The 27,547-nt window shown below is 44.5% G+C and overlaps 1 long non-coding RNA gene across 1 annotated transcript; it reads right to left on the reverse strand.

The window, feature by feature from the left end:
- Nucleotides 1-347: 347 nt before the first annotated feature.
- On the reverse strand, nucleotides 348-27,307 carry LOC114816454. Its single transcript, XR_003764232.2, has 5 exons — nucleotides 26,999-27,307; nucleotides 23,485-23,606; nucleotides 15,259-15,355; nucleotides 10,973-11,167; nucleotides 348-786 (listed from the first exon to the last, which is right to left on the reverse strand). It is a non-coding gene; the product is annotated as an uncharacterized LOC114816454 (long non-coding RNA).
- Between the last annotated feature and the right edge of the window lie 240 nt (nucleotides 27,308-27,547).

The raw sequence follows: 27,547 nt of genomic DNA on the forward strand, positions 1-27,547 counted from the left end.
CTTATATAGCTCCTTGTCAGGCTGAAGCATCTTTGTTTATGCACCAACATCATTGACTGATGCTAACACAGCTCAGAGAATTCTGCCGAAGTGGAGACAGCAGGAGAGCATAAACTGCAGTTTTTTTTGAGAATTTTTGTTTGTTTTTGTTTTTTCTGGTTTTTTTTAGTCTCAGGGATAGTGACTAGCTGTTTGGTAAAAGGTGTCTGAGGTAGTGGGATAAATGTTGCGTGAAGGAAAATCAGATGAGGGAGGCAGAGTGGCCTAGTGGAAAGTCCTGTAGGGACTGAAGCCCAGGGGCCCACAGGTTCTAGTCCCAGTTCTACCACTGACCTGCTCTATGGCTCAATTTCCTCATCTGTATAATGGGGATAAGATACTCTCTCCCTCTTAGATGGTGAGCCCCAAATCTTCAGCTCCGGGGCTTAGCACGCGGAAGGAGCTTAACAAACACCATGGTTAAAAGATGAGGAGCCAGTGAGAGCCAGATGAGCGAAGGGAGCGAGGGCGGTTAGCAAAAGAAACCCCAAGAGCCGTGAAAGCTGTGAAGACCTCTTAGGTGAAGGTGAAGAGCTACGGAGTGAGTGACGTGTAGGGCAATTGGAACTGACGATGTTCAATTTGTCAGGATAATGACAGCAAAGTGAGCCTTTGACTTTGGGTCAGAGAGTTCTCTGCATTTGACTGTGTAAATCATCTGCTTCCTCCATCTTCTCCTTTGGTCATGTGTCTTCAGGGCAAACGGGGATTCTCCGTTAGCATGGCATTAACACGGATGAAGAACACCTGAGTTTAAATGAACGTAAGAGAAGACACTTAAGACTGTGCATTCCTGTGTAATCAAGAACGACTGTAGATGACACTCACAATTTTTAAGGCAGCTCATTAACACACATAACGACGTAATCTAGAAACCTTGGAAACAGACAATGCTTACCAATAACATCCCATGCATAAATAATCAGTCATTTTCTAAGTAATTTTTAGCAATTCCGCTGACTTGTAACAGAATAGCCATTGCTATGAGATCTGTTCTTGGATCTCATCTATCCCATCCCCAAACCTTGGTCCATGTCTTTCCTTGGGCCTCGAACTCCTTCCCTCTTCATATCCAACAGTCCACTCCTCTCGTCACCTTCAAAACCCTACTAAAATCACATCACTTCCAAGAGGCCTTTCCCAACTAAGCCCCCTTTTTCCCTATCTGCCCTCCCTTCTGAGTCAACTAAGCGCTTGGCTGGGTATCCCTTTTGGCACTTTGATATTCACCACAGCGCCTAGAACTTAAGTAATCTTGTACTCCATTGTTTTCTCCTAATTTAGTCTATAAATTCTATAAATAAATTCTCCGTAATTTATTGAAATGCCCCTCTTACCCTCTAAACCCTAGTTGGTGAGAGAAATGTCTACAAACCTGTTGGACTGTACTCTCCCAAGTGCTTAGCATAGTGCTCTGGACACAGTAACCGCTCAATGAATGAATTTGATTGATGGATAGCCAAGGAAGGATCAGTGTTAACGCTACATCACAAGGAGGGACTACAGTGAGGATAAACTCTATTGTAGTTTATTCTTTCCAAGTAAGGAATCCGCTTGATGTAGTGGATGGAGTCCGGGCCTGGGAATCAGAAGGTCATGGGTTCTAACTCGTGCTCCGCCACTTGTCTGCTGTGTGGCCTCGGGCAAGTCGCTCTGTGCCTCAGTTCCCTCATCTGTAAAATTGGGATTGAGACTGTGAGCCCCATGTGGGTATCCAGCTGCCAGAAATATGAGGTGGGAGTCTGCACTGTCTCAGTGATGGGAAGGTTCACAAACATATCAGGCCTCGCCTGCCCAGAAGCACCTGTGGCCAAGCCCTCAGAGTGCTCAGGGCACACGTGCCACCGTCAAACTATCCAAATCCCATTTTCCAAAGTGAGTTTGACCTTTATTCCAGTTGTTAATTTCATTTCTCTCATGTAGATGTTCTGGGACAAATTAGGAAAATGGGCCTTTCCAGTGGTTCAGCTCATTGTTTGTGAGTGCAATTAGCTTCTGGCACAAGGGCACATTTTCCAATTAATTGCGCTCTCCGTTGTGTGCCAGTGCAGGGTGGATAAGGGAAGGGCCACTGGCTTAACCTGTCAGGCTTAGCGCGACAGAAGGATGTCACGTGCCAGTGACTACGAAGGCTAATTGCACCCGTGGATAAAGCATGTGCCAAAGGGTAGGTTTGTCAGAGGCTATTTCCCACTCGGGACCCTTTCATCTTCATGCCTGCTGCCAGAAAGCACTTGCTGTGCTTCTTTCCATCCTAGAAATAGCTCAACAGCTGCAGCGTGGTCCCTTCCAGAAGAAATGTGTTGACACATAACGTCAGGTGTTTTAAGGGCAGGGAGACTCCGCCGTGAGAATGTCTCTCCGCATCACACGGCCTGCAAATCTTGGCCCGAGCTCCAGCCCGAGTCGCTTGGTTCTTTCAAACATCCTACTGCTCCGTTCTTTCACATCCATCCTCCCCTGGCCAAATGCCCAGTCCAAGCGATTGTTAAGTCTGTGCTCCTTTGCTCCTCCTTTTGCATTCCCCGTCCGTCCTTACACAACCGGGCCGCCCGTGGGCGAGTGGGCATTGCTGCTGATCCCAAGTTTCCCAAGCGCTGGCTGAGCTCAGATGGCTACTTAGCACGGTACACTGACCCACTGTGCTATCCGAGGGTGCCTACGCAAGCCTTCAGGAACTGTGAAGGGGCAAGACCGTGTAATAATAATCGTAATAATAATTGTGATATCTGTTAAGCGCTTACTATGCGCCAAACGCCGATTCAAGTGCTGGGGTGGATAGCAAGATAGTTTGTACACACTCTCTGTCCCAAATGGGGCTCCCAGTCTTAATCCCCATTTTACAGACGAGGAAACTGAAGCACAGACAAGTGATGTGACTTACCCAAGGTCACACAACAGGCAAGGGGCAGAGCCAGGATGAGAACCCAGGTCCTCTGACTCCCAGGTCCGTGCCCTTTCCTCCGGAACACTCCGCTTTCCGTTATAAAACGTGTACTCTGTGCTCAGCACTATTCCAAGAGGGAGAGAGAGCGTGTATCTTTCCCCATTTCACAGATGAAACCGAGGCACAGATGATGACTTGCCAAGGGTCATACAGCTGGCAAGTAACGAAACTAGAATTAGAACCCAGGCCTCCTGACTCCCAGGTCCTCGTTATCTACGCTAGGTCATACTGGAATTTAAAGGATATGGGGAAGAGAAATAATTGTGTTTTTCCAAGAAGAATTGCTCCTCCGGATTACAAAGGAGATAAGCATAAATAATGGGTGAGACCAGGGAGATGGTGACATGTAATTAATTACAGTGTGGTGTTATGGATGCAGCGAAACCTTAAGTACAGTGATGTTGACGGAACAATTGCCTTCTGATTATGAAGCCCTCAAAAATGAATGAGAAAGTATATAAAGTACCTTCAGGCAGGATGGTGTTATCAACTCTTCCGCGGCAGGTGGGCTAAATTTATTTGGCTTCTTTTCTCAATTACCAGGAATATTATTAAGCAGAAACATTTGGGTTCATGAAGAGTGATTCTGATCATTTGTTTTGGAAATAGGGGGTTGGGGGTGAGGGATGGGGAGAAGAGATGCTTCAGAGCACCTGCAAGTGAATTGCTGATTGTTTAGTACTTACATTCCACTGGTATAGAAAACAAAACAAAACAAAAAGTCCCCAAACCCCACCATCCTTTAAGAAATGTAGAAGAGACGTTTTAATTAATCAGCACAAGAGACACAAAGTAGAAGTCTTTTTGCAGATTTTTTTAGCATTTCACTCATGTCTAGTTACCTTGAAAACGTTAGGGAAAGAATGAAATATTTCCTCTATCACGAAGGGTCATTTAGAATGTGGTTTTTCTGTGGCAAATTTCCCAATGTCTCGTAGACATATTATTCAGGTATCCTTAATTGACTGGAGTGAGGGTTTAATTAGATGGAAAACTTCATTATAAAATTTCAAGTTCCATGTAAAGTTTTTAAAAATAAGCTCTATTTCCTCTTGGAAAGTGGAATTTAATCAGCTAAGCATCTAGCCTCCAGCGAAAATATGCTGTCATTCTTTACCATATTATCTTTCCCTTTCTCTGGTTTCAAAACCCTAACCATCTGCATTTCTCAGCTAAAATAACAGTTGGGGCCAAAACGTCCTGTTGAAGCAGGTTTGGATAGAAAGTAGCAGAGGCCTCATTTATCCCACCTCTGGAGTTTAGCTATAAATGCATTTACCAAACTCTGATTTTTATATACAGCACTCAGCAGGAAATGACTTTGAGCTATGAAACGTTCCTGCCAAGCCGCGAGTTCTTTACCATGAAATGTGCTTAATTCATTATATTCTCAGCATTAAATATTCAGCCTCTAATAAAACATTGTTGCTTGAAAGTCTCATCTTTTGGAGGTTGCTAATGAGTAGAAGAAGAGACAAGCATATTAATAGAGGAAGATGATGTTTGAGGCGATCTTCGTTTAACAAATTTAGACGAGCGATCTTTCAGAGGTTCCAATTTTATTTTGGGACCTCTTTTTTTGGAACTATTATAAAAGTTTTTATAACCTGCAGAAAATTATCTTTGAGTAATACGAACTCCAAGGAGAGTAGCTTTTGATTCCTTTCTTTCGGTTGGCCATAACAATTTCTCCTATCCCTGGTCTATTTTAATTTGCGTCTCCCCCTGAAGACTGTAAGCTCCTTGTGGACAGTGATTGTGCCTATCAGCTCTGTTGTAATGTACTTTCTGAAGTGCATAGTACAGTGCTCTGCACTCGGTAATACCGATTGAAAATAATAATTGATAATTGCTAATAATGATTGATGGAACAACCAATTAAAACAGATGGCCACTTCTTGGAGATTTGATATCTGTACGTGGATGTAGAAAATGGAACATTTCCTGCTTGTATTATTCATTGTGAGAGTGGTGTTATTCCACGCTGAATGAGGGATGAGATGATTTCTCACATCTAGCGTGAGGTAAATATTAATCAGTAGCGAGTCAAGTCTCCTGAAATGATGGGGACAGTGGCAGAAAGTTGGGAAGGAGATGCAACGGTAGGTAGAGGTAGTGTTTGAAAGTGAAAGGTGGTCAGGAAGCCAGTATTTCCAAGTATCTGCTCGTATTCTGAGGAATCATAGTCATAGGACTCTCAAGTGTTTTAAGAAGCCATTGATTGGGTTCGAAGTACGTGGCAAGAGCGAGCTCGTGTCCTGCAGCTCCAACAAGGATGAAAAATCTTGACTTTCATTAAACCAGCGTTAAGAGTTGCTTCAGCAGGAAGGGCTGGTCTCCCAACTAAGCAGGGTGACCTAGTGGAAAGATCACGGGCCTGGCTTCTAATTCTGGCTCTGCTATTTGCCTTTTGTGTGACCTGGGGCAAATCACTTCTCTGTGCCTCAGTTTCCTCATTGGAAAATGGACGTATAATAGCTGTTTTCCCTCTCTGTTAGTCCCTGTCCCATATGGGGTTTACGGTTTGTGTCCAGTCTCTGAATTGGTTGCTTAATACACAGAAAGCATTTAACAGATATCACAATTATCATTATATTCAAAACCCTCCTACAACCCATTCATCTCCAAGAAGTTTGCCCCGATTCGTTCCCAAAATGCCAAGTCATATCAATCCAACAGCCTCCTCTAACACTTAAGTGTATATATCTCCAGTGTAACACATGTGCGTGTTCACTTATGCACTCAGTTATTTATTCTCATTCTACTTGTTAATATTTTTCTGTCTCCCCCGATACAATTCCTTATGGACAGGGAATATGCCCTTCATTTCTGTTCTACTTGTCCCAGTGCCTGGTAGAGTGCGCTGAGCTCAATGGAAGTCCGAAAAATGTCCCCACCCAGGCACTCAGCATTCTACCTGAGAGATGAGGATCGTGCATCAAGCTGGAGTAGATGGATTCAGGGGCCCGTCCCTACTCCTCAAACGTCATGTCAGACCAAACAGGGTCCGTGTCCCTCGTGGGACTTGCAGTCTAAGAGGAAAGGACCACAGGTGTTTCATCCCCACTCTACAGGCACAGAGCCCTGAAACAACGAAAATCACACGGCAGCAAAAGACTCAGCTCCGCGCTCTTTCCAGTAAGCGACACTGCCTCCCTTCGTTCACGCTGGGCTGCTTCCTCTTCTTGCCACTCGAGAGCTCTGCTTGTCCATCTTTTCCCAGGGCCATCCGCTAAAAAAAGGGGCCTACTTCTACTCGTTTGGGCCCCCAGAGTAGTTCTGTGGTCCTTATTCCTTTGGCAAATGGATGGATGCATTAGAACAGTGTGTGGCACATAGTAAGTGCTTAACAAATACCTTAAAAAAAAAGGCAGGTCAAGATTTGCAGTCCGTTCATTCATTCAGTTGTATTTATTGAGCGCTTACCGTGTGCAGAGCACTGTACTAAGCTCTTAATCAGTTGGCAATTCAGTTCAGAGAGTAGGTGGCATCAACCCCACCCCCCCCGGCAACACCCCCTTGCAAACCACTTTGTTGCACCCGATGAAAAGGTGGAGATATTCAAGACCACCCTCTGTAAAAGAATGTCTCTGGCTTCCAGAAGCTGCTAACTAATAGGAAGGGTGGGCTTGAGGACCCTAGGATGCAGGCTTTGCTCTCCTCAGGTATTCTAATTTATCCAAATTGAAGGAGCCTAAGGATCTACCCCTCGTACGCTCTCCACTTCACTGAGTTTCTTTGCATTCTCGGACTTCTTCGCCTACTTACATACCGGTATTTAATGAGAAAAGATAATTAATCGAATTGGTTTTAGCCTTATCTTCCCCTCAAAGTTTGGAACCAAAGGGGCATTCCTTAGCCAATTAGACTATCTTGGGTTATTGAGACATATCCTCCATTCTTGGTATGGAGCTTGTGAAGTGAAATCAGTGCTACAGTTGATGTGCGTGTCTAGTGCAAAGCCATTTTGGTGTTTGGGCAAACGACTTCACCTTCCTCAGAGACATCTACTTAGTCTCAGATGGAGGGAGGGAAAAAAGCCACAGCGGAATAAGCAAATTGAAAAGATTGTATTCTGATCTTTCTCGATACCTTCTGTCCCAGACAGGTTACAGTATAGGATCCAATTAGACAGCTCTCTCAGAAAAATAGATGTTCTTTCTCCTGGTAAGAAAAGGTCAGCAGAGAATTCTGACAGTATTGACAAGGACTAGTAGTTGGAAGTGTATATTGACGGTGCTCTGGGTGCTGTGCACTGGATTCAGCCCTGGAGAAAGTTCAACAGCAGCACAAAATGTATTTCCTGCCTACAAGGAGAATCCAAGTATCATCCAAGTGACTTCTAAAGGGTTCCCTAAGGTGGATATCAGTCCTGTATAAGCTGTGCAGAGATGGACTGGCCAAATCCTCAGTCAGTGACACACATGCATCCGGCCGAAACACGGTCGAAGGAAGAGGCTCTATCAGTCTGAAATACGACGTGCGTGAAGAAACCTTCTTTCGTCGTCGTATTTATTGAGCAGTTGCTTTGTGTAGAGCGCTGTATTAAGTGCTAGGGAGAGTAGAGAAGCGGCGTGGCTCAGTGGAAAGAGCCCGGGCCTGGGAGTCAGAGGTCATGAGTTCGAATTCCGGCTCTGCCACTTGTCAGCTGTGTGACTGTGGGCAAGTCAATTCACTTCTCTGTGGCTCAGTTACCTCAACTGTAAAATGGGGATTAAGATTGTGAGCCTCACGTGGGACAACCTGATTACCCTGTATCTCCCCCAGCGCTTAGAACAGTGCTCGGCACATAGTAAGCGCTTAACAAATACCGACATTACAACATATCAATAAACAAGCAGATTCCTTGCCCACAATGAGCTTACACGAGCTTACTGATGCGGCCCCAGTCTCTTCTCCCCGTCCTAGAGCAGGCCAAGCCATTCCGCCTGCCTCACAGCTCCCTGGTGAAGCCATGTTCTCCTTCTACCCACAGGAGATATTCAACACCAACACAAGTCCTCAAAGACTCCTTTTATAAACCCTTGGAAGAATTCATTCATTTGGACTGTGTTGCTGATTTTCCCTAGAGGCCTGGGTTCTAGGCCCAGCTCTGCCAATGGCCTACTGGGTGATTTTGAATGAGTCACTTCTCTGTTCCTCAATAGCATAATCTGTAAAATGGGGATATGGCCACGTTACCGCCCTAACAACAAATATAACGATAATAATGCTTCTAATAACGATGAGGGGTTTACACAGATCGTACAGCAGAGTAGAGAAGCCTGTGAGCTATGAAAGGATCTGAAGGATTTATCTGAAGACAGGTCTATGGAACCTTTCCCAAACTCTGGAAATGATACTGATGCAGAGGAGAGGAATGTTTGTGTGCCAGATCGGTAGATGCCATCACAGCCTGACCATTTTGCACCGCCCAAGACAGACCAGAAGAAAATCCCCGGGAAACTACTGTGAATGACGTGCACGCCAGTTGATGCCTTGAGTGACTGTGTTCAAATTGGTCAACCAGTCGGTGGTATCTGTTGAGCATTTTACTATATGCAGAGCACTGTATTAAGGGTCATATTGCAGCAAAACACTGCAGATTTCATATGGTAATCACATTTCCTAAAAATTAGTGGTGTGCAAAAGAGGAAAGCTTTGCATTGTCCTCCCCCCTCCTCCCCAAAAAAAGCCTTTGCACACAGGATAGGTGGTGAGAGCATGTGCTCTTCTCCCATTATACCCCAGCTCACACTTCAGAGCAGCAGTTGGAAATGATTTGGGAATTAGAGATTGTGACCCCTGGGTCACGTCCTCCCGCGGTCCTGGAACGCCCTCCCTCCTCACCTCCGCCAAACTGATTCTCTTTCCCTCTTCAAAACCCTACTTAAAAATCACCTCCTCCAAGAGGCCTTCCCAGACTGAGCTCCTCTTCCCCCTCTACTCCCTCTGCCATCCCCCCTTTACCTCTCCGCAGCTAAATCCTCATTTTCCCCTTTTCCCTCTGCTCCTCCACCTCTCCCTTCCCATCCCCACGGCACTGTACTCGTCCGCTCGACTGTATATATTTTCGTTACCCTATTTATTTTGTTAATGAATTGTACATCGCCTCGATTCTATTTAGTTGCCATCGGTTTTACGAGATGTTCTTCCCCTCGACGCTGTTTAGTGCCATTGTTCTTGTCTGTCCGTCTCCCCCGATTAGACCGTAAGCCCGTCAAACGGCAGGGACTGTCTCTATCTGTTGCCGACTTGTTCATCCCAAGTGCTTAGTACAGTGCTCTGCACATAGTAAGTGCTCAATAAATACTATTGAAGGATGGAGAACAGGTATTTAGCCCCCATTTTACAGTTGAGGAAACTGAGGCACAGAGCACTTAACTGTCTAGCCCTACGTCATACAGCAAGATATTGGCAGAGCCAAGATGAGACTCCAGGTCCTCTGACTCCCTGGCCTATGCTTTTTCCTCTAGGCCATGCTGGGACACTCTGACCCGTAGTTAACCAGAATGTTTTCCTGACCAGCATTCCCTTTGTCCTCTTTAGACCAGAACAACGGTCTTTTAATGATATATTAATAATTATTTGTTAAACCCTATGTGCCTAGCACTGGGGCAGATTCAAGATGATCAGCTCCAACACAGTCCCTAGCCCACTTGGGGCTCACAGTCTAAGTAATAATAATAATGATGTTGGTATTTGTTAAGCGCTTACTATGTGCCGAGCACTGGTCTAAGCGCTGGGGTAGACACAGGGGAATCAGGTTGTCCCACGTGGGGCTCACAGTCTTCATCCCCATCTTACAGATGAGGGAACTGAGACACCGAGATTGAATCCCCATTTTACAGATAAGGCAACTGGGACCTGCCCAAGGTCACCCAGAAGGTACATAATGTTGGTATGTGTTAAGCGCCTACTATGTGCAGAGCACTGTTCTAAGCGCTGGGGTAAACACAGGGGAATCAGCCTGTCCCACGTGGGGCTCACAGTCTTAATCCCCATTTTACAGTTGAGAGAACTGAGGCACGGAGAAGTTAAGTGGCTTGCCCACAGTCACACAGCTGACAAGTGGCAGAGCGGGGATTCGAACCCATGGCCTCGGATTCCAAAGCCCATGCTCTTTCCACTGAGCCACGCCGCTTCGAAGGTACATGGCGGAGCTGGGATCAGAACCCAGGTCCTCTGATGCCCAGGCCCGGGATCTCTCCACTAGGCCATGCTGCTTGGTAGGACGGTAGGAATCCAGGTGAGGATTTCTGAAACGATTTCTTTCCCGCTATGAGCATAGGAAGTAACTTATGCCCAATAAGTCTCTTTCAATGAAGCCGTAATTAAGTTGAAATAAAAGGTCAAGCGGAGTCTTCATTGAAATAACTCTGCAAAGATTCTGACATGTTGATCCTTGGGGGTACTCATGTGATTGACTTAATTATGAATCGACTAAATTCTGTGAGCCCTTCTCATGTCAGTGTGCCATTCCTACAGGCACCTCTGCACATAGGTGCAGATCATCTTTGAGTTCTCTAAACGTTTTCTGCAACATTTCCGGACGAAATTGAGAACGCTACCCGGCTTGAGAACATTTTGAACTCCATTAATCCGTTTAATGTCGAAATAGATAGTTCACAGATGTGCTTCTGCATCAGGAGTGTGGTTCTTCCATGAAAATACGGGGAATAGAGTTCCCCGACTTGTGCAAGACACCTTTTGGAAAGGGGAGCGCCCCCCCCGCCCCCGACCTTTTTCTGATGTTCCAAAGTGATGTCTGTTCCCGGGGAATACAGCGGATCAGCCTGAGAATCGGTTTGGCCCGGTGGATAGAGCGCGCGGGCCTGGGTTCTAATCTCGGCTCCTCCACTTTGGGCAATTCAGTTCACGTCTCTGTGCTTCGGTCACCTCGTCTGTAAAAGGGGAATTAGACCGTGAGCCCCATGTGGGACGGGGACTGTCCAACCCGATTACCTCGTATCCACCCCAGCGCTTAACACAGCGCCTGGCACTTACCAAATACCGTCGGCCTCGCACCTCTTTAAGAAGCTCTCAGCTCAGGAACCACCGCCTCTGCTAGGACCCTCGCTGGATGTTCATTGAGGGTGATTAAAGTAATCTCATCAAAGTGAAGACATTGGCTGGAGTGGAGATTTCAGTTGTGGCAATGAGCACGGTACTTTTCATTCGCCTCTGAAAGCCTGTTCCCTTCTGGGCAAAGAAAAGTTTTGCACTAATCAGGTGCAGGGCACGAAGGCAGTGATAAATTTGACAGCGGACATGTTAATTGCGAGAGCAGAGAATTTCCTTTGCCTGTTTTACACTTAGCACGCACTCTTGGCAATGTCATCGTCTAGATGGTACACACTACAGATACATATTCTAATTAGAATAGCCGAGATTTGCTCTGATCTGAAACTGTATTTGATTTTGTCACACATTTACATCAGAAACGAGTTAGTTTGAAATACGAAACATTCCAGTGAAGATAGGAAAGAAAGACCCTTAACCTGATATTTTCAGAGGACCTGGGTTTCTGATCCCGGCTCTGCCACTTGAGTGTCCTTGGGCGAGGCTCCTCAGTTGCCTCGTCTGTAAAATGGGGATTAACTGTGAGCCTCACGTGGGACAACGTGATTACCCTGTATCTACCCCAGCGCTTAGAACAGTGCTCGGCACGTAGTAAGCGCTTAATAAATACCAACTTTATTATCATTATTATCTGGGCCTCAGCTCATCCTGTAAAATAGGGATTAAATATCTGTTCTCCCTCCCCTCCATTGTGGCACAGGGAATATGTCTGACTTTTTGACTTGTACCTAACCCAGGGCTTAGTACAGTGCTGGGTACATACATTGTTAAAGAAGCACCGTGGCTTAGTGGAACGAGCACGGGCTTGGGAGTCAGAGGTCATGGGTTCTAATTCCGCCTCCGCCACTTTTCAGCTGTGCGACTTCGGGCAAGTCACCTAACTTCTCTGTGCCTCAGTTACCTCATCTGTAAAATGGGGATTAAGACTGCGAGCCCCAAGTGGGACGACCTGATTACCTTGTATCTACCCCGGTGCTTAGAACAGTGCTCGCAAAGCACTTAACAAGCACCGCCATCATTATTATTAAGTGCTTAATAAATACCATAATGTTAAAGGGTTTCCAATCCTCATTCTGGTTGCGTCCAGGATTTCAGAGAAAGGAAATGCACAGTAGTAAGGGTACGTTTGTAATGAGCCGAATTCATCTTTCATCAGCAAGGATAAGAATCATCGGGGGAAATAATTGCTTCACCGGAGGAAACTCAACACATGTCAAGCCGCTTGGCACCTGGACATAAGAGCAAAAGCGCCTATTGACTAATGCCATCTCACATTAGTTCTGATGGTTAAACTGACAGTACTGTCCAATTCAGCCGTGTTAATGCAGCAGGTGAAAGTAGACACTTGTCTCCTCAGACTTCCCCCCTCAGAAAGCAGCAAGTGACAGAAACCCTGAAATTGACGGCCATTTATTTATTTTTTTTTTTTGCACATTTGCCTGAGGGGTTGTCTGAGGGATGAAGTACACTTTTTTTGTCAAGGAATTCTTTTCTGAAAAAAGTTTGATTTGATTGATTTAGAGTAACGGCCAAGAAGAGCTCTGTGTTTCTAGTTTGTTGTTTTAAGGACGGGCTGCTTCAGGATTAAATATAGACATAGATCTATGAGTTTTTCCTAATTAGAGATGATATTGGTGTTGGTGAGATGCTGTCCATGTGTCAGATACTAGGAGCCATTATTAATAATAGTAATAATAATGATGGCATTTGGGGAAGCAGCGTGGCTCAGTGGAAAGTGCCTGGACTTTGGAGTCAGAGGTCATGGATTCGACTCCCCGCTCTGCCACTTGTCAGCTGTGTGACTGTGGGCAAGTCACTTCACTTCTCTGGGCCTCAGTTACCTCATCCGTAAAATGGGGATTAACTGTGAGCCTCACATGGGACAACCTGATTACCCTGTATCTACCCCAGCGCTTAGAACAGTGCTCGGCACATAGTAAGCGCTTAACAAATACCAACATTATTATTGTGCCGAGCACAGTTCTAAGCGCTGGGAGGGATACAAGGTGATCAGGTTGTCCCACATGGGGCTCACAGTCTTAAATCCCCCATTTTCAGATGAGGTAACAGAGGCACAGAGAAGTGAAGCGAATTCCCAAAGACACTGACAATTGGCGGAGCCGGGATTAGAACCCGTGACCTCGGACTCCCAAGCCCGGGCTCTTTCCACTGAGCGACACTGCGTCTCTAAGCATAGGATAAGTGATTGGATTAACGTCGTAGCGGTTTGGATGGAGAGGAAAGGGTGGATATTAGTGATGTTGTGATGGTCAGTAAATACCATTCATTGATTAGTCTGATTTTTTTACCAATCAATGGTCTTCGCTGAGCACTTTTTCTGTGCAGAGCACCGTAGTGAGCACTTGGGAGGGCACAATGTAGTTTGTAGATGTGATCTTTTTCCTCAAGGAGCTCTCAGTCCTTTCGGAGCAAATGGAAAGGGGTATTTTTTAGTGTTTCCTTATATCGTCCTCCTCTTTTTGATGTCTCAGCTCTTTCTACCAGTGTCCTTCCCCAATCCTCCAGAAATGAGAATGGGGCACAGCGACTAGGTTGGATTGAGAATGTGGGTTTCTGTAAGAACCCAACCACTGGGTTGGAGGACTGGGTGTATATGAATGGAAGCTGCCCAGAAATTGGTAATAATTGTAAAGGATGAGAGTGGGTCATGTTTTAAAGTATGAAGGTTGAAGGAGATATAAAATTGCATTCCCTTTAAGAGGGTTGCACTCTGAGATATCTTACGTCTATAGTAAATCAATCAATTTTGTGTGATTTCTCAACTCTGACGCCTGTTAATCTTCCTCCTGCTGCTGTAAAAGCAGTCAGTATTTCCCCGCAGCAGTCTTAAGGTCGAGGTGGTCAGTGAAATCTTCGGTTAGGACTAGGGGTCTCGCTGGTATGTGCTGGTACGTAACCTCAATCTCCGGACTTCTTGTTTGTCCTAGCTCTGTGCCGTCTCTGCAAACTGGTTCGTAATTATCTGCCGGTCTTTTTGTTTGTGCCCCTCCCGAGCGCAGCCCACAGAGCAGAGACGTTTCTCAAGGACAGTGGAAGATGTTCGTAGACTGCTAAGTGGCAGAGAGTTGCCCTGTAGATCAGAAGTGGATTCTGATGCAGCGTTTGTCTAGTGGGTAGAGCCCGGGCCTGGGAGGCAGAAAGACCTGGGTCCTAATGCCGGCTCTGCAACTTGTTTGCTGTGTGAACTGGGGCAAGTCACTTCACTTCTCTGTGCCTCAGTTATCTGTAAATTGGAGCGTAAGACCGCTAGCCCCATATGGGCCAGGGACTGTGTCCAGCCTGACGAGCATGGACGTATCCCAGTGTTTAGTGCAAGCGCCTGGTGCCTCTACACCGTGCTGCTTGCCATATCTTGCCCCCATCTCCTTCCGATTTCTATCCAGGCACCGTTTAGAGAGCCTTGTTCCCGGACGGAATATGTCACTGATGCTCTCTGTGCATTACAGATGAGGATAACCTCGTCCACTGCATCCAAAGCTTCCAGTTTGCTATGGGAGTCAGGACAGACACAGTTACTTGGGGGACCATAAACCACCTGATTCCAGGGAAAGGTAAGACCGTAAATAAACTTATAAAAATGGAAATATGGGCCCAAGAAGTATCTTTAGGAGCTGTAATGTAATAGCCAACTGAAGGGGCTGTATTGGATCCTAAATGGATTTGGACAACTCCTATCCCATGGGACTGTAGATCAAGGCACAGGAGTGTAACCAGCACTAATCCCTGCTCTTCTGACAGTTCCACAGCATTGCGTTCCACTCCTTTTTCCTCCAAAGCTATCGTAGATTGCAAATTTAGCCAGGGACATCTTACAAAGATAGAAAGGTCCAATAAGAATAAATAGACAGATAATGCTGAGCACATTTCCCTAGACATGCACTCAGTGATTTCAAGATAGGAGTAAGGTGTTAATCGTATTTAACACGGTGATTGGTTAGGAAGTAGAACTATAAGCTGATTACAGACATTTCTCGACAGCTTGCATGAAAAAGGAATTGTGCCGCAATGATCCAGGGTGGAGAATATGACAATACGAACGTGTGTCTGATGGAAAATTGGATCAAAATCTCATCCCACTGAGTAGACCCAAGATTGGAACATAGCGCAGGAACCCAAATAAATCTAGTAGAGTCCTAGAGGGATCAGGGTAATAATAATGATCATAATAATGGTATTTGTTAACCGCTTACTCTGTGTCAATACCGTTCTGCGTTCTGGGGTGGACACGACGTAATCAGGTTGGACACAGGGTAGGTACGAGTTCGACTCAATATTGTTGTCGACGATCTGGAAAATGGAGTTGAGAGCATGTGATCGAAGAAGTTACGGATAGCATCCGCCCCTTCCTCGAATCACTTTTTTCTCCCCGGCAGTGTAACGCAACCGACCGAGATAGCTACCCTCTTCTATTATTTCAATTGTCGTTGTTCTCATCGCGCAAGCTCATCCCTCTCTCTCACCTCTCCCAGTTCCCCTCCGTGGACTCCGGCTAAAATCTCACTTTTAATTTAACATCCGGAAGAAGAGAAGGGGGTAAACACCGAAATGGGCTATCGGGGACGGCTGTGAATCCCCCATTCTTGGAGGTCACTAAAACCCGAATAAGCAGCTGATGGCCCACTACAACCCAGCCCGCACCCTTTGAATCTCTAACTTCAAGATTCATTCATTGATTCAGTCGTATTTATTGAGCACTTACTGTGCGCAAAGCACTGTACTAAGCGCTTGATCAGGATCGTGTCTCCCAACTCCACTGTACTGAACTCCCCCAAAGGCTTAGCAACACTCTGCACCCAGTAATGGTCAATAAATCCCACCGATTGCTTGATTTTGCCTGAAAACGCGATCTTGCCACTTTTAGTCCAAATATTTACATTGCTTTACTTTTCTCAGAGAGAGGATACACTTTCAATAGAACCCTTAGATGTTCATTAGTTGGAAGAATGTAAAGTATTTGGAAGTGTCAATATTCTGAACTTTGACAGGAAGAGAGAACTTACATCCAGTAATATGAAAGTGAGACAGACAAATTATCTAGAAGAGTTAAAAAGAGGCAGGCGGGGGGTTAAAATGAAGCGCACATTAAATGAAGCCAGAAATCTCTTTTGGAAAAAAAAAGATGAGAAGGTAATGCGAATTTGCATATTATCTGCATAACAATGAAACTGGCGATTGCTGTGATTATAATAGAGCTGAAGATAAGCGTATCAACACCAAAGAGTTTCGGGAGGAAAATTTCCAACCCCAGGGACTCCAGAGAACACAGAATGTTTATCACAAGTCACTGCACGGTTGTTCGGGTCGAACCCCGGAGTGATCGTTATACGAAGAACAATGGCAGACAAAGGGAGATCCGGTACGAAACACTCAGAACTTCTGTAACCGAGTCCCTCAGTTGACTGTGTCAGAGACGACTGAAATATCAAATCCGATTAAAGTAGAGTTCGTGTCCCTGTCATCCCGGACACTTGTCCAGCGCCGACTACTCTGTTTATGAGTTATCAGACCTGACCGGAATTTTAACTCGGTGTAAAATGTTGACAGAAACATTGAAGGCGAAGCAGCATGACCTAGTGGATAGGACCCGGGTCTGGGAATCAGAAGGACGTAGGTTCTCATCCCGGCTCCGCCAAAGAAGCGGCGTGGTTCAGTGGAAAGAGCATGGGTTGGGAGTCAGAGGTCATGAGTTCGAATCCCGGGGCTGCCACTTGTCAGCTGTGTGACTGTGGGCAAGTCCCTTCACTTCTCTGGGCCTCAGTTACCTCATCTGTAAAATGGGGATTAACGGTGAGCCTCACGTGGGACAGCCTGATTACCCTGTATCTCCCCCAGCGCTTAGAACAGTGCTCTGCACCTAGTAAGCACTTAACAAATACCAACATTATTATTGTTATTATTATCATTAAATGTCTGCTATGTGACCTTGGGCAAGCCACTTCACTTTTCTATGCCTCAGTTCCCTCATCTGTAAAAGGGGGATTAAGACTGTGAGCCCCCTGTGGGATGATCTGATTACCTTGTATCTACCCCAGAGTTTAGAACAGTGCTTGGCACATAGTAAGCATAATTATTATTATTAAATGGGGAAAAAACAGCTTTGACCTTTAGAATTAAAAGAGAAATTGCATTTCTTGAGTACTTATTGTTGTGTCAAGCGCTTGAGCAGATACAGAGAAGCAGTGTGGCTCAGTGGAAAGAGCAAGGGCTTGGGAGCCAGAGGTCATGGGTTCGAATCCTGGCTCTGCCACCTGTCAGCTGTGTGACTGTGGGCAAGTCACTTAACTTCTCTGTGCCTCAGTTACCTCAGCTGTAAAATGGGGATGAAGACTGTGAACCTCATATGGGACAACCTGATTACCCTATATCTACCCCAGCGCTTAGAACAGTGCTCGGCCCATAGTAAGCGCTTAACAAATACCAACGTTATTATTACAAGTTATTCAGGTCTCTCGGTCCCTGGCCCACATGGGGCTCACAACTCAAACAGGAAGAATAGGTATTTAATCCCCCTTTTACTTGAGGAAACTGAGGCAAGAGGAGCTAAATGACTGGACCAAACGCTCACAACAAGCAACTGGGAGAGGCAGGATTGGAATCTAGGTCCTCTGACTGTGCTCTTTCCACTAGGCTTCTCTGTGCCATCATTTCTGATCTAGTTCTCATTTGAACGAAATTGATATTGTCATTTCGCTTGGCAGGTTAAACTATCTGCTCGTTAAACTCTCCGCTTAGCCCCTTGAGTGGAGCACCCACGAGCATAGCTCCTGCTGGTGGGAGCCAAACGGAATCTTTCCCATTCTGTTGACGGCTCTTGTCTGGGCTGTGTAGTTGTTGTGATGGTTGTCGGTGCTTAAAATGGGTCACACGCAGCATGGCTATTGACCTACTTTTACCTGTTTAATGCTTTGTGAGAAGAGTTGACTTATGTTTATAGTGCCAGCAAAGATGAAAAAAGGAAGTAAAAATATGCTTTGCATATGACTTGTGGAGCCCTCGTGTGTCGATGTGATCAATCCGGGGCACAGATATTTAAAACGGGGAATGTGACGACGTTTAGGAGGAGAAATTCGGCATAAACTCTCACAGCGGAAACCCTCCCTTGCTGCTGTTCCTAACTGGAATCTAGTAGTAGCTGTTGGAGTGAAAGGAATTTAATGAATGCTGCACCCTAATGAAAATAAAGCGTCAAGGTCAAGAATTTCTCTTTCGGCTAAGGCACGACCGTGGAATTGATTAGGTCCGTGACTAGTGTTCTGTCTTATACGATGGAAATTTAACAGTAGCATTTGGGAGGTTTAGTTCCCTGTTCCTAGTGGGCAGGGAACTCTCTACCAATTATGCTCTATTTTTTGCTCAAGGTCACTGAGCCCTTAGTATAGTGATCTGCACACAGTAAAACACCCAATAAATACCACTGATTAATGGATCGATTGGTCCATTATCTAGTTTTCAGCTGGTCAGACCCTGTCCAGTTCTGACAAGGTACCGGATGCTTTTACGTGTGAGTTTTGTCTTCGAGCCTGAGCCTCTTTCCGCTCCCCTCCGCCACTGGGTTCTGTGGTTGGGGCATTACAACAGACCTCACGGAGTCCGAGGAGGCCGTCGGGCACACACAAGAAAACTGTGGTATTGTTAAGCGCTCACAATGGGTCAAGCGCTGTTCTAAGCGCTGGGGTGGATTCAAGATAACTGGGTGGACACAGTCTCTGTCCAATTGGAGATTCACAGTCTTAATCCCTAATTTACAGATAAGGAACTGATGAACAGAAAAGTAAAGTGACTTACTCAGGGTCACACAGCAGATATGTGGCAGAGCCAGAATTAGAATCTAAGTTCTGGGACTCCCAGCACTTTGCTTTTTCCACCAGGCCACGTTGCTTCCCTAAGGAATCGGGGTGCGTTGGGGCTCAGGGAGTTGCTTTCACCCTCTAGAAACTTTCGAGGACCATGGAAAGTCAACAGAGTCCAGCAAAATGGTCATCCCGTGCATCTAGCCTAACTCTCCGATGGCACGTAAGCTTCCTTGTCTGGAATAGGGAGAGTCCTCTGGGACCAGCCTAGACTGCACTGTCAGTTTTATAGGCGATGTGCTTAACTGGAAATAGCATTACCCTGAATCAAGAAAATGAAAATCTGGTCGTCCTTTCATTGATCTCTCTGTGGGTGACCTAGGGCAGTCCACAGTTAGTTTTCTGTCTGTTTTTCTATCAGCAAGCTAGAAATAAGGCTTCTTCCCATTCCTATTCTCCCAGGGCTATCATAAGCTTAAGGTATTAAGTTAAACACAAGGTGGTTTGAGCCTGAATGTGGGTAGGGTATGGGAAGAGAATTTCAAAGTGACCATTATCCGATCCGTTTGCACCTTTCCCTGCTGGGGATATTTTAGTAGGAATGGATGACCTTGCTGACCTCCCTGCCTTCCTTGGTCTTTCCACTCCAGTCCATTCTTCACTCTGCTTTCTGGATCGTTTTTCTATAAAAACGTTCAATCCGTGTTTCGCTACTCCTCAAGAATCTCCAGTGGTTGTCCATCCACCTCCGCATCAAACAGAATGTCCTTACCATAGGCTTTAAATCACTCATTCACCTTGCCCCCTCCTACCTTCCTTCCCTGATTTCCTTCTATAACCCAGTCCATACACTCTGCTCCTTTAATGCCAGTCGACTCACTGTACCTCGATCTCTTCTATCTCGCCACTGACCTCTTGCCCACATCCTGCCTCTGCCCTGGAACTCTCTCCCTCTTCGTATCCTACGGGCGACTCTCCCCGCCTTCACGGCCTTCTTAAAAACACATCTCTTCCGAGAAGACTTCCCCTTCTAAGTCTTCTTTTCCCCTTCTCCCACTCCCTTCTGTGTCGTTCCCTCCTTCCTCAGTCCTACAGCACTTACGTAAATATCTGTGATTTATTTATTGTCATGACCGTCTCCCCTTCTAGACTGTGAGCTTGTTCATTCATTCAATCGTATTTATTGAGCGCTTACTGCGTGCGAAGCGTGGTACTAAGCGCTTGGAAAAGTACAATAAGTGACATTTCCTGCCCATGAGCTTATAATAATGTTGGTATTTGTTGAGCGCTTACTATGTGCAGAGCACTGTTCTAAGCGCTGGGGTAGATACAGGGTAAGCTTATGGTCTATGTCTCTACCAGCTCTGTTATATTTTACTCTCCCAAGGGCTTAGGAAAGTGCTTTGCACGCAGGGCTCTGAATCAATATCGATTGATTAGTGAAAAAAGGTTTAGGTTCCATATCTTCTTTTAAATTTATAATCTTTGGACAGAGGGAAGGAATGGCTGGCTCTCTTAGCCAGAATCCTTTCTCTATTGGTCTGTAAAATACAGCAGCAAAATTCACCCTGAAACAACATATGGTGAAGTTAGGAAAGCATATAGAACTCCTCCCCACTGCCCTCAATCATCTAAACCAATATTCCATTTGTACTGATTTTTATTATGATTAAAAACTCCTTTAAGCTATGCAGACGATTATAGTCGCATGTAATGTTCCGCTTAATTAAAGCCAGAAACAGATTTTCCTTTTACATGGAGGCTTGTGATCAGATTGTGCAATTGCTCTTGATCGGAAGCCCAGGAGATCAAAGCATTGATAGCCTGTCCTTTTTCAGTCTTCATAAAAAGCCTCCTTGGTATTCCAAAGCTGGATGAGGTGGTGAATTGTTCAGGCAACAAGGCGGGGAAAGGTACGTCCTTGTCACGGGCAGTACGCGCTTCAGGAGTCGTGATGGTGCGCACTGAGCCGGTCACACTCTTTCCTAGTCCAGTTGCCCACCCTGAGAGATGGCCACCAGACGAAGGGGTGGGGGAGTCTCTAGGGGCAGTTTGCAGTAAAGGAAAAGAAAAATCCCCGAAACCCCAACCGCCGCACAGACCACTGCACTTCATCGACAGCTGTTTCTTGCGGAAGCAAAAACGTGAAATTGACCGCCAAAAACACAGGACCAGCCCTGCGCGTATTTTGATCCGACAGCCTGTCAAATAGTACTGGGGCTACAGAACCTTCCCCAGTGCCACTTTAAAACAACTTGCCATATTTGAAGACTTGTGGAGAGGTAATTTCCATGTGGCTTTCTGTTCATTTTAGAACTCTTCTGCCCTCTCCTGCCTTGCACGCTCAGCAATATTTAGTGGAACTTCATTTGTAATTTACATAATCATGGAGACTGTTTCTAAGTCTCACCTGGGATTTCTTTCCCAGTGCTCTACACACAGTAGGCACCTAATAAATGCTATCGCTACTATGGTCCTAGCACTTAGTACAGTGTTTCTCACATAGTAAGCTCTCAATAGAAGTAATCGATTGGTTGCTACTAACTCTGGCATGGGAAAGCCTTACTTAATGTAGTTCTCTGCACATAGTAAGCACTCAATCAATACCGTTAATTGATTTTTGTATTGCTCTCTCACCCTTTGGAATTGCCTTTAAATAAACAAAACCAAATCAGTGGATTAATAATGTTACATTTTTTTCTTTAAAACCTTTGATTCCAAATAGATTCCTATTGGAATTCCTAAGATGGACTTTGTAGCCTCTCGTTCAGATATAGTTTAGGAACATTCACCACCGAACAGGGCCTTTCATCATCGGACAGCCAATCCATCCTATTCTTTGGCATTCAAGGTTTTAAACTGCCTCGGTGACCTTTTCAAATGTAATTATTCTCATTCCCGAGGAAAGGTTCTGTAGGTATTAGACAGATGAATGGATGTGCCCTTATCCCTGACGTGGAGAGTAAATATGATCAATATGAATATTCTGGTTGTCTTTTATTCCCTGGCTAGGTTTGGCATTGCGAATACCACTTATCAACACTTTATTGTTTCCTTCGAAATTCTGGGTACCACATGCATCCTTAAAGGCATTATCCCGTTCGAAGTCCCTTAGGGCCGAGCTCCGTAAAGGGGTGAGATATGAGCGGAGGGGTTGAAGGATAACAAGGTAGAACATTTGTTCTGAAACCAACTGGAAGGAGCTTAAGGAGATGGTCAGTTGTCTTGAATACAGTAGAGACACCTAATAGGGTGGACACTCCATTAGACTGTAGGGAATCGCATCTGCTTTCTCTATTGTACTCTCCTAAGCGCTTAATACAGTATACTGCACACAATAAGTGCTCAGTAATTACCAGTGATTGGAATTTAGCCAGAAGGATGTCATTAAGTGATCTGATGAGGCTGATGATTGACTGAAAAACTTAGAGGGTTTTCTTTCTATCTGGAGATTTCTTGTTCAGCTCCTTTTATCCTTGAGTTTTTCCACAAGATTCATGCTAAATGTGCTCCGTTCAGCCTTAGCTACTTTAAATACTAAACCGGCTTGCTACAATTATTGGCAATCTTGCCAACTGATGACGTTGCTCCCCAAAACACATACCCTACTAGTCCTGGAGAGGAAGGTAACCTCCCTCTCCCCTCCTCCCTCTCCCTTCACCATTTTTGTACCTTTGAAGCAAATCATTTTGCTGTAAATCAATATGCTATGAAGGTACTGTTGATTTTATCTGACCAATGTTAGAAGCAAGATACTCTCTGTTGGTTGGGTAGACCCAATGGCAGTTGAATCAACTGTGCTATCAAGTATTTTGTATGGTTTATTCTATCGGTAAATATTTTAATGCTACTGTTTTACTGGCTTCTTTAAAGCTCCTCGTAGGGCTCTTTGTAAGCAGGGAATGTGTCTCAATGCTTCTGTTATGCTTTCCCAAGTGCTTGGCACAGTACTCTGTCAGCCCCTGAAGTTCTTTTCATTAAATCCTTTTTATTTGGTTTAATCACAGTTGTAGCACCTAAACACTTACTGTGCATTTACCACCGTGCTAGGTGCTGGGATAAATACAAGATAATCAGCTTGGATACAGTCCCTGCCTCTCATAAGGCTCAGAGTTTTAAGTAGGAGGGAGAAGAGGTATTGAATCCCCATTTCACAGATGAGGAAACTGAGGGACAAAGAAATTTTTTAAGTGATTTGTCTTTGTGGGTAAGTAGCAGAGCGGGGTTTTGAACTCAGGTCCTTTGAATTCCAGGCCTGTGCTCTTCCCACTAGGCCATGCTGCTTCCCAGCCCAGTGCTTCAATCATTAGTATTGATTAAGCTCTTATTAAGGCAGAATGCTATTCAAAGGGTGCGAGAGAGATTGACAGGATGAATAGGCGATATTCATGCCTTCCAGGAGTTCTGGATACATAGTAAGGAGTTAATAAATGCCATTCCCAACTAACTGCACACTCTGAGAAAATCAGATATTTTTAGCAATGCTTTGGACGGCTTAGTAAATCACCCATCTGGGTGTTTCGGACACCCCGATTTCAATGTCTTCCCTGTTTCTGATTTGCACATTCAATTCCGGTTCTCCTCTTTTGAACACGTTACCCTAATGTTGAGACTATTTTTATGTACCTCAACGCTGCTTCATTTTCAAAACTGATCGGCTTCTGTCACTTGGGCATTTCTCATTTCACAGACTCTCTAGGAGAAAAGTTTCTTCAGCCACGGTATAATTCAGGAGAGATTTTTAGCTACTGGAAGAAAACAACAACAATAGAGCTGAATTGTTGACTTATCATGCAATTCCTGGGAAGCAAAACAATTGACATCGAAGTATGGAAATTGAAATGAAATAGCATGCTGTCCAACCTCAATTTAATTTTATGTACTTTAGCTTTCTGGTTATGTTCTTACAAATGATAGATCCTTCCTGCATGTGGTTTTAAATCTTCCAAGAAAATCCATTTAATTTCTGTCACAGCTAAATCTGTTTTCAGTGACTTATATATGAGACAGGTATTCAATTTAGGTTGCTGGCTACTAGTTGATTTTTCTTAAAACAAATTTTCAATATTGTTCTTAGTAAAGGAAACTCTTCCTTTAAATCAATTCATCTTTAAGCCTTCTTCTAAAACTTCTTTGAAGATGAGCCTGCTGTGAATATCTTCTATTCACTTATGTGCAGATGTTTGCACTTCAGTTGAAAAACAATGAAGAAAAATGATTTTAGTTGCTCTTCAAAAGAAGAAATTCATCATGCAAATCACAGCTATTAAAGTTTTAGGAAATTTACCAACAGCTAAATTTTCCACATTTTATAATTACCACAGCTTAATTTTGCAAGAAAAGCTACCAATGGAAAGTTTTGAGTCTCAAGAAAATCCCTATTATTATTCTGAAACTTATAAAATGGGAAGATTTAAATCAAGCAAAAGGGCAAGGGTCCACCATTTCTCTGAGTGGAAACTGAAATCAGTAAAGATGACCCTTTAAAATTTAGTTGAATGGATTTGGAAAACACAATTTAGGTGAGACTACTTTTACTTCTGCTGGAGCTCATTTTAGAAACCGAGAGAATCCACTGAATAGGGCCTAGAGTCGGGCTTTAAAGAGTGACTGCTTTAACTATTATTTTTCTTTCCCTAGGGTCTAGTATAGTATCCACTGCATCATAAGTGCTCGGCCAGTACTACCGAATGAACTCTTCTGACTGCACCTCATTGGACCCGAAGAACTCATCTCAAACATGGTGGTTTGATTATTTTAACCCATAGGAAAGATGTAACCTAGATTAGGCAGTGACCTCAGATTTGCCACCAAGAGGGAGTTTGTTTTGGGTCCCATCACTAATGTCGTCTCTGAATCCAAAGGACGATGAATATTCTCTGCTCAGCCCACACACCCTTAGGTGGGTGAGGAAGAAGACGTTGACTGCCCTGTAGCCAGCACACATTTTAGGAAACCCTTGAGGGCAGGGAGAGGAGCTCATTTTGGGCAGGGAACGTGTCTACCAACTCTGTTTATACTTTTCCAGGCGCGGTGCTCTGCACACAGTAAGTGCTCAGTATCTATGATTGATTTTGGTTTGATTGTATTCCCCCAAGTGCCTAGTGCAGTTCTCTATATGCAGTCCATTGATGAAGTCTGTTACCCAGCATCCCTGTGGGGGGATCTATCCTTAAGCAGGGGTATAGTAATTTTAGATATGTGCTGGAGGATGAGGTGAAATCAGCCCTATAAACATCTGTACTAGGAGGGAACTCTACAGTTCAGGGGGAAACACAGAATGCTCTCTCTTCTTCCATTCTGCCATCCTTGAGGATACATTTTTGTTCCCCTAGGAGATCCAGGCTTCATTGCGAAAAACATTTTTATCTCCATGTAAAGCGATTTCGCAGTTTGCAACATTGAAATGCTCCATAAGGTTTTTCTCCCTCTAATTTGTTAACGTCTGCCTTGTTTCGTCTGTCCCAGAAGAGCTTAACTCAAGAGACATGGCTGAGCTCTTGTAGGCTCAGTGGCAAGCTATCAAGGTCAGTTCCATCTTCCTGTTACCATGGTGATCACAGTAGAAATAGATAACATGGCAACACCATCTTTCCACCTATTCCAAAAGCTTAGTTCTTGACTCTGTTTGAGCTCTTTTGGAATGGAGCTGAGATAAAAAAGGAGCTAACATCAAGCTGTAAGAGAGTGACTGTACAAAACCTATAGATTTATCAAAGAACTTGTTGTATTAGCTCCTTGCCAAAGACGGATTTTTTCACCTTTGAGAAATGAATCTTGGTCCCTCTCTAGGTCAACTATAAATCTTTCATAAAAAGAACATTAATGCGGATTCTAAAATGGGATGGTAATGTATGTAAAGGGCCCGTTATAGTTACTGTCGACTGGACTGAATGCATTGGACTGAAATTTTGTTCAGCACTTGAGAAGAATTTTTCTTAGCGTGTCATTATGGGGAGTTTTTTTAAACATCAATGTGGCGAAGCAATGACTATGAAAAGCCATTCTTTTTGCCACTGCTGATTTTAGCTTTCTCTATAATGGTGCTCACATGAGCACAAATTGATTAAGGCAGTAGAGGTGGCTTGTTTAGCTCTTAGTATGTTCCAGGCACTTTGCTAAGCACTGGAGAAGATACAAGCTACAGACCTGCCCAAAATCACACCCCAGAAAAATGGCAAAGCTGGGATTAGAAGCCAGGTCCTCTGCCTCCCAGGCCCATGCTTTTCCCACCAGGCCATGTTGCTGCTTCAGTTTGTCAGTTAAAGTCAGTTTCCAGTAAACGTTTAATTTTAAACGATTGCAATGGGTCCCTCATGCAGGTCTAATGCAAGGAAAATGTCATCCAATCCTGTCACCTTTCTTGAAACAACTTTGGAGAGGATTCACGGAAGAGTTAACATCATGTTATATCCACGCTGTGATAACTAAGGTAACCTGTCCCCTTATTCTGCACCTGTGATCTATCCAAATCATGTTTTTTTTAAAATGTCTTGTGTTGAGGAAAAAAGACAGTATGACCTGGGGTTTTGTATATTTTACCTAGAGAAGCTCAGAAAATTAGGGAATCTGTCAATCAATCGTATTTATTGAGAGTTTATTGTGAGCAAAGCACATACTAAGCACTTGGGAGAGGACAATCTAACAGAGTTGGTTAGATAGATTCCCTGCTCACAAGGACCTTACGATTTCCAGGACAATTTTAGGTCACTTTAGTTTCTCACGGGTTGGCAAACATATTGAGGAACACCAACCTGTCAGAAAGAAGATGTGGGATTTTTGAAGCTATTTTTCTACTCCTGTGGAATATACTTAAAGCTGCGGACGTTTTGAAGATTTTTTAATGGTATTTGTTAAGCACTTACTAGGTGCCAGGTACTCAACAAAGCACTGGGTTTGATACAAGCTAATCAGGTTGGACGCAGTATCGTGTCCCACGTGGGGCTCACAGTCTCAATTTCCATTTTACAGAGGAGGTAACTGAGGCACAGAGAAGTTAAGTGACTTGCTCAAGGTCACACAACAGGCAAGATGGTGGAGCTGGGATTAGAGCCCAGGACTTTCTAACTGCTAGGCCCAGGCTGTATGCGCTAGACCACACTGCTTCTGTTGTTTGGAAGGGGGCACAAAAAGATGTCACCTGTTTGCCTGCAGCATGAAATCAACTTCACGTTGGTCCTGTTGATGTTTATCTTTGCTCCAGTGATGATCGGGGAAGTTGGGGGAGAGATTGCTCTTCTCTTCTCATCCCCTGGACTCTGCTCTTGGACTTGAGGACCCCCCAGGCAGCTAGAGATAAATCTGCAAAGAAGATCCCAGCTGGGGAAATAGTAGCAAATTCTATTCACGATTGGTCTAAGTGGTTCAGGATTACTAAGGTAACACTGTCACCTAATCGAGATTCGAGGTGCAGGGGCTTCGTTCAGAAAGACACAATACCTTCCGGATAACGTATGGAAAAAATGTCTTTTTAGAGTATTAAAAGGATTCTATGAGAACCATACAGGAAAAAACCCTCAAAGCTCCAAACTGCCAAAAGATTTCTACAGTGCAATTTGTGAAACATGTATTTCCTTCTTGCTTCCTTTTTGGCTTAATCTCGCTCAATAGTTTCTCTAAATATGCTTGAAATATTTTATCAAGTATACGTGAATTTGCTTCTACCACACACAGATAATGTTTAGAATGT

This window comes from Ornithorhynchus anatinus, chromosome 14 (assembly GCF_004115215.2).
Source record: "Ornithorhynchus anatinus isolate Pmale09 chromosome 14, mOrnAna1.pri.v4, whole genome shotgun sequence".
In the NCBI taxonomy this organism is placed as follows: Eukaryota; Metazoa; Chordata; class Mammalia; order Monotremata; family Ornithorhynchidae; genus Ornithorhynchus; species Ornithorhynchus anatinus.